The sequence below is a fragment of the Trichechus manatus genome, unplaced genomic scaffold (genome assembly GCF_000243295.1).
Source record: "Trichechus manatus latirostris isolate Lorelei unplaced genomic scaffold, TriManLat1.0 scaffold00041, whole genome shotgun sequence".
Classification (NCBI taxonomy): domain Eukaryota; kingdom Metazoa; phylum Chordata; class Mammalia; order Sirenia; family Trichechidae; genus Trichechus; species Trichechus manatus.
Window position 1 is genome coordinate 14075705 of NW_004443977.1, and position 7772 is coordinate 14083476.

The window sequence follows — 7772 nt, forward strand, 5'->3', positions numbered from 1 at the left end:
AAACAACTAAAGTCATATGCATTTTCCCATTTAGTATCCGGGACATAAGGATCTTGAATAGCAGTAGTATATGCAATCTGCTTCTGTAAAGATGTGCAGCCTTGGAAACTCTATGGGGCAGTTCTACTCTGTCTTATAGGGTAGCTATGAGTTGAAATTGACTCGATGGGAATGGGTTTTTTTTTGGTTTATCTAATATTTTAAATAAAATTGTTGTTGTTAGCTCCTGTTGAAATAAAATATTTCATCTACCTAAATTATAAATATTCTTCTATTTTTTAAGAAGCAATTATTAAAATACCAGGGAAGTAAAATAGGTAATCAAAGCTTCAGAAAAGAAAACAAATGCTGAATTCTGGGCCAGGCAATGTCCTTATATGAACTTATTATCATTATTGACAATTAAAATAACAAGGCTGCTCGCTAACCCCTTCCTGCCGGCTTCCCATACATTTTATAATCACTCCAACTCACTGCAGTCATTGTGTTAAAACTGCTTTCAATTGTGTGCTGACAATTTGTTGGCCAACAGGGGACTTGGATTAAAAAAAACAATGAGCCATTTCAATTGCATTTCAACAAAAAATGGAACACTGCTGTTTGCTTCTCCCTGCAAGCCAAACTCCATGGGACAGCTTGAGGATGGGATTTGGATATGAGCTGAAGTTAATTTAGTTGTTCTACTCGGCCTATTTTAATATCACATGCAAGTAAAATTTCCTGAAGTCACTCAAAAGGGGTTGCAGCAATATATCAACAGGGAACAGCCAGAAATTCAAGCCAGATTCAGAAGAGAATGTGGAACTAGGGATATCATTGCTGACGTCAGATGGATCTTGGCTGAAAGCAGAGAATACCAGAAAGATGTTTACCTGTGTTTCATTGACTATGCAAAGACATTCGACTATGTGGAGCCTAACAAATTGTGGATAACCTTGCAAAGCCTGGGAATTCCAGAACACTTAACTGTGCTCACGAGGAACCTATACATAAAGAGCCAGTCATTCGAACAGAACAAGGGGGCACTGCGTGGTTTAAAATCAGGAAAGGTGTGTGCCAGGGTTGTATCCTTTCATCATACTTCTTCAGTCTGTATGCTGAGCAAATAATCTAAGAAGCTGGACTATATGAAGAAGAATGTGGTATCAGGATTGGAAGATGTCATGGATTGAATTGTGTCCTCCAAAAAATGTGTGTAGCAACTTGGCTAGATCATGATTCCCAGTATTGTATGATTGTGTTATCTGATGTGATTTCCTTATGTGTTGTAAACTCTATCACTATGATGAGATTAGATGTGATCTCCTTATGTGTTGTAAATTCTATCACTGTGATGAGGTTATACTGATGAGGTTGACAAGATTAGATAGTGTCTTAATACAGTCTCTTTAGAGATATAAAAGATAGAAGTGAGCAGAGACACATGGGAACCTCACACCACCAAGAAAGCAGTGCCGGGAGCAGAGCACATCCTTTGGACCAGAGGTTGCTGCACTGAGATGCTCCCAGACCACGGGAAGACTAATGCATCACAAGGACCTTTCTCTAGAGCCGACAAAGAGAGAGAGCCTTCTCCTGGAGCTGCTGCCCTGAATTTGGGCTTGTAGCCTACTGGACTGTGAGAGAATAAACTTCTCTTTGCTAAATCCGTACACTCGTGGTATTTCTGTTGGAGCAGCACTAGATGACTGAGACAGAGGGAGACTCATTAACATCTGCATTATGCAGATGATACAACCTTGCTTGCTGAAAGTGAAGAGGACTTGAAGCACTTACTGATGAAGAGCAAAGACCACAGCCTTCAGTATGGATTGCACCTCAACATAAAGAAAACAAAAATCCTCACAGCTGGACCAATAAGCAACATCACGATGAATGGAGAAAAGATTAAAGTTATCAAGGATTTCATTTTACTTGGATCCACAGTCAACACCCATGGAAGCAGCAGTCAGGAAATCAAACGACTTATTGCATTGGGCAAATCTACTACAAAAGACCTCTTTAAAGGATTAAAAAGCAAAGATGTCACCTTGAAGACTAAGGTGTGCCTGACCCAAGCCATGCTGTTTTCAATCGCCTCATAAGCATGAGAAACCTGGATGATGAATAAGGAAGACCGAAGAAGAATTAACACCTCTGAATTATGGTGTTGGTGAAGAATGTTGAATATACCATGTACTGCCAAAAGAATGAACAGATCTGTCTTGGGAGAAGTAGTCAGAATGCTCCTTGGAAGCAAGGATGATGAGACTACATCTCACATACTTTGGACATGTTATCAGGAGGGACCAGTCACTGGAGAAGGACATTATGTTTGGTAAAGTAGATGGTCAGCAAAGAAGAGGAAGACCTTCAATGAGATGGATTGACACAGTGGCTGCAACAATGGGCTCAAGCATAACAATGATCATGAGGATGGCACAGGACAGAGCAGTGTTTCGTTCTGTTGTACAGAGGGTTTCTAGGAGTCAGAACCGACTCTACGTCACCTAACAACAACAACTTGGCCTAGCCCTGTGGTTCTCTGCTAGGCTACACCCAGGCCGAGGATGGTTCCAGAACATTTAGGAAGATAGCTTTGGAATCAGATAGACCCCTTTCAGTATAACCTTGAGTATATTGCTTCATCTTTCTGAGCCTTAATTTTTAATTAAAATGAGGATATATTATAGACAAGTCCATTCTCCAGGCTGTTCTGAGGATTCAGTGAGATACTGCATAAAAGCATGAAGCACAATATCTGCATGTAGTAGGACCTCAGTAAATGGTGGTGATTATGATTACTTCATATCATATCCATCATGATATAGCTGTGAAAGTCCTGGGTATTCTGAGTCAGATCACATCTCTCCAGTGAACATTAAACCCCTGGAGGAGCCAGGAGCTTGCCCACAGGTAGACCTGTTAGACCTCTTTTTCATGTCGGTACTTGGGATTCTAGAGAAACTTGGAAACAGAAAGACAACAAAAGATTAAAGGCGTCTTTTTGACAGATCTGTAAAGAAGAGTAATGGAATTTCCCTCCCCATCAACAATACACTAACCAGTTGCCACTAAGTTGATTGTGACTCATGGGACCCCATGTGTGTCAGAGTAGAATTGTGCTTCATAGGGTTTTCAATGACTAAAAGTAACGAAAGGTAAACTTTATTATCTACTATCATCTTGTAAAGAACATTAAAGCAAATACAATCCATAGCCCATGGTTATTGTTGTCGTTAGCTACCATCTAGTTAGCCTCCAACTCATGGTGACCCCACACGCAACTGAATGTAACACTGCCTGGTCCTGTGCCATTCCCATAATGTGGATCTGACTGTTATCATCTGTAAGGTTTTCACTGGCTGGTTTTTAGAAGTAGATTGCCAGGTCTTTACTCCTAGTCTTTTTGTCTGGAAGCTCCACTGAAACCTGTTCAACATCATAGCCTCCACTGACGGATGGGTAGTGGCTGATGACCCTTCCTCCATCCACTCCTCAGTCCTCTTGCTTTGAGTCTCTCAGATCCCAGGCTGCCAAAACTCATCCCAGGGGGCATTGTTCTCTCCACTCATCCTCTTCCATCCCTCTGTCAATTTATTCTGTAGATTAGGTAGGCCTCTCTCCCAGCTACCCCAAACCTCTCCTCTCCAGGCAGGAAAAACGGCAGGGAAATAGACAGGTAAATACAAAATTTTTCTGTGTGCAGAGTCCCAAAAGGAATACTCTTCCTCTCTGTCCTGGCAAAAGGGCCAGCAATCCTTGGGTTACTTACCAATTATATGGCCCACCACCAACCCCACCACTGCTATATTACAGTTGTTCCTATACAGAGGATTTTTATAATTGAGAAGTGTCTGAATTTTCTTTTTCTCCTTCTGTTTTTTCTTCTGCCCACCCCTGATTCACTCTGTCCCTAAGATCATGCCCAAGAATGCCCATCATCGGTCAACCCAGACTCCACCTCCTCTTAGCTTTCTCTTTCCTCTCAAAAAAAAGGCATCTCTGGCAGACAAGATGTTCCAGATGTGGAAAGGTGGGCTTTCAAATTCTCCTCCCCACCCCCAGTGATGTCACAAGCTTTCACCTCCTATGAGACAAAGGAAAGGAATTTTGGTATTTTCACTTATGCCAAAAAAGCAATGCAAGAACTTGAACCCCATTTATAATCCAGTTATTTCTGTGAGTCCCAAAACTAGCACCTCATCATTTGCACGTAAGCCAGATTTTCAGTAGCAGTTGCCATAGGGTACCTGCCATGTTCCTTGTCTCCAACTTCTCAATGCCCACTGTCCATGAAGTTTCTGGAAGAGTCTGACCCCTGCTCTGCCCTGGACCCCTGTGGAGGTGGTTATAAAGTCGCCGGTCCCCATCGTGTTATGTGGGTGTGGAAGAGTGGCCTTCTCCCCAGCACTGGTCACTCCTCACCACTTGTGCAGAGAAGTAGCACAGCTAAGCTCAGAATCTCAAAGCATCTCTCCTGAAAGGTATTTTGTCTGTGTCTGGCTCTCACTTCTCTAATCAGAGGGATCAAGCCCAGGCCAGAGTCAGACAAGAGCCTTTTCTCATTATCCTGGCCATCCTCAGATCCCATCTCCTAGGAACAGCCCTCAAAGGAAATGGAGACATCAGTTTTCATGTGCACAAGAGACACTACCGCACTGTACAGCTGGGACCTAAACCTTTTTTGTGCCAGGACCCTTTGGTAGTCTGGTGAAGCCTATAGATGCTTTCTCAGAACAATATTTTATAATGCATAGAATAAAATACATAGGGTCACTAAAGAAGCCACCATATTAACAGTTATTAACATACTTTAAGAACAAATGTGCTCTTCTTGGCTTTTCGGCTCAGAGGAGCTGGAGGTGCAACTTTCTTCGGTTGTCCTGCATCTGGATTCATCCAACACCAGCCGCCTCGAACATGTCACCCAAGTTCGACCCCAGTGAGATCAAAGTGTGTACCTGAGGTACACCAGTGGGGAAGCCAGTGCCACTTCCGCTCTGGCCCCCAAGATCAGCCCCCTGGGTCTGTCTTCAAAAAAATTTGGTGATAACGTTGCCAAGGCAACCAGTAACTGGAAGGGACTAAGGATTATGGTGAAACTGACCATTCAGAACAGACAGACCCAGATTGAAGTGGTGCTTCAGCCTCTGCCTGATCATCAAAGCCCTCAAAGAACCACTCAGAGATAGAAAGAAGCAGAAAAATATTAAGCACGGGGAAATATCATTTTTGATGAGATTGTCAGCATTGCTCGACAAATGCGACACTGATCTTTAGCCAGAGAACTCTCTGGGACTGTTAAAGAGATCCTGAGGACTGCTCAGTCTGTGGACTGCAATGTTGATGGCAGCCACCCTCATGACATCAACAGTGGTGCTGTGGAATGCCCAGCTAGCTAAGAACTACAAAAGAAAATATTTCAATAAAGGATTATTTGATAACCAAAAAAAAAAAGGAAGCAGATATGCTGACTAATGTAATCGGTGTCACCGTTGTTGTTAGGTGCTGTCGAGTCTGTTCTGACTCATAGCGACCCTATGTACAACAGAAAGAAACACTGCCTGGTCCTGTGCCATCCTAACATTAGTTATGCTTGAGTCCATTGTTGCAGCCACTGTGTCAATCCATGTCATTAAGGGTCTCTTCCTCTTTTTCATTGACCCTCTACTTTACCAAGCATGATGTCCTTCTCCAGGGACTGGTCCCTCCTGATAACATGTCCAAAGTATGTGAGATATAGTATCCCCGTCTTTGCTCCTAAGGAGCATTCTGGTTGTACTTCTCCCGAGACAGATTTGTTTGTTCTTTTGGCAGTCCACGGTATATTCAGTATTCTTCACCAACACCAGAATTCAAAAGCGTCAATTCTTCTTTGGTCTTCCTTATTCATCGTCCAGCTTTCACATGCATATGAGGTGATTGAAAACACCATGGCTTGGGTCAGGCAACCTTATTCTTCAAGATGACATCTTTGCTTTTGAACACTTTAAACAGGTCTTTTGCAGAAGATTTGCCCAATGGAATGCGTCTTTTGATTTCTTGCCTGCTGCTTCCATGGGCATTGATTGTAGACCCAAGTAAAATGAAATCCTTGACAACTTAAATCTTTTCTCCATTTATCATGATGTTGCTTATTGGTCCAGTTGTGAGAATTTTTATTTTCTTTATGTTGAGGTGTAATCCATACTGAAGGCTGTGATCTTTGATCTTCATCAGTTAAGTGTCACTGGTACATGTAAAAAAAGGTTGAATTGGCAAATGTTGTCTTAGTCATCTAGAGCTGCTACAACAGAAATACCACAAGTGGATGGCTTTAACAAAGAGAAATTTATTTCTTCACAGTCAAGTAGGCTAAAAGTCCAAATTCAGGGCGTCAGCTCCAGGGGAAGGCTTTCTCTCTCTGTCGGCCCTTTCATCAATCTTCCCCCAGACTAGGAGCTTCTCTGAGCAGGAACCTCAGGTCCAAAGGACACGCTCTGCTCCCGGTGCTCCTTTCTTGGTGGTATGAGGTCCCCAACTGTCTGCTTGCTTCCCTTTCCTTTTATCTCTTGAGAGATAAAAGGTGGTGCAGGCCACACCCCAGGGAAACTCCCTTTACATAGGATCAGGGATGTGACCTGGGTAAAGGTGGTATTACAATCTCACCTGAATCCTCTTTAACATAAAATTACAATCACAAAATGGAGGCCAACCACACAATTCTGGGAATCATGGCCCAGCCAAATTGATACATACATTTTTTGGGGGACATATTTCAAACCATGACAGTTGTGTTATATTTATTTTTTGCAAAAATAAAAAAGAAATCAAATGTATGATAAAGAAATATATGTACTTTTAATGTGTTGGGTAACAAGATCTTGCAGTGGGTCTAATAGCTACTGTAATTTCAAAGTGATGAAGGTAAATGATATTTAGCAGTGTCTGCAACAACTTTAATGTGATATGAAAATGTCTGTGATTTCTGTTAGTAATAAAGTTACAGGCACTGCTAATCCTGCTTTGGTTTGTTACTTACTTTTTCCTCCCATTTCTGCTTATGCCTCACCCCCTCAGATTATATTAATGGACACCCCACACCACAATCCCCCATTCCTACCAATTTCCCAACCCTGGCTATTCAGTCCGAAATGGCTGACAATTTTGAAGGTATTTAGGTGGGCCCAAGTCTGAACAGGACTTATAAATTATCCTTTTTTTAAATTTAATTGTGGTAAATATATAGGTAACAAAGCATTTGCCATTTCTACAATCTTCACATGACATTAATTGTGTTCATCATGTTATTTTCAGTGTTGTACTTTCTTTCCTTCAATTCTGTTAAAAGGACAGACTGATCCCAGTGTGTTTTGGGGGACTAGGGAAGGGTCTGGGTGCTGATTCCGAGAAAAGCTATCAAACAGAACAGTGCTGCCTCCTTGATAGCAAATGGATGGGGGGGCAGTTGAGGGTGGGTTGAAGGAGGACTGTGGCTGTGCCCAGCTGAATAGCCATCTTCAGAAGGTCATCAGCTAGTGGCAAGGAGAGGAAGGGAAAAGCATAGGGATTTGTTTCTGAGCACAGGGGATGTAAGTACCTGGGAAAACCTGAAAATGCTGGGGATCATTCGCAAATCAGCAGCACTTCCTATCGGCATGGAAGGGTAGCCACAAACAGATGAACAGTGGCTGTTGCCTTGGGGTAATGGGATTATGGGTGATTTATGTTTTCTTCTTTTAAGTGATCTTTATTAGTCTAAAATTAAATTTTCTACAATGGACATGCATACATTTATAACAATAATAAAG

The 7772-nt window shown here is 42.1% G+C and overlaps 1 pseudogene; it reads left to right on the forward strand.

Annotated features, from left to right (window-relative positions):
• The first annotated feature begins 4806 nt into the window (after positions 1 to 4806).
• Positions 4807 to 5384, forward strand: LOC101356876 (60S ribosomal protein L12 pseudogene; annotated as a pseudogene).
• The last annotated feature ends 2388 nt before the right edge of the window (positions 5385 to 7772 follow it).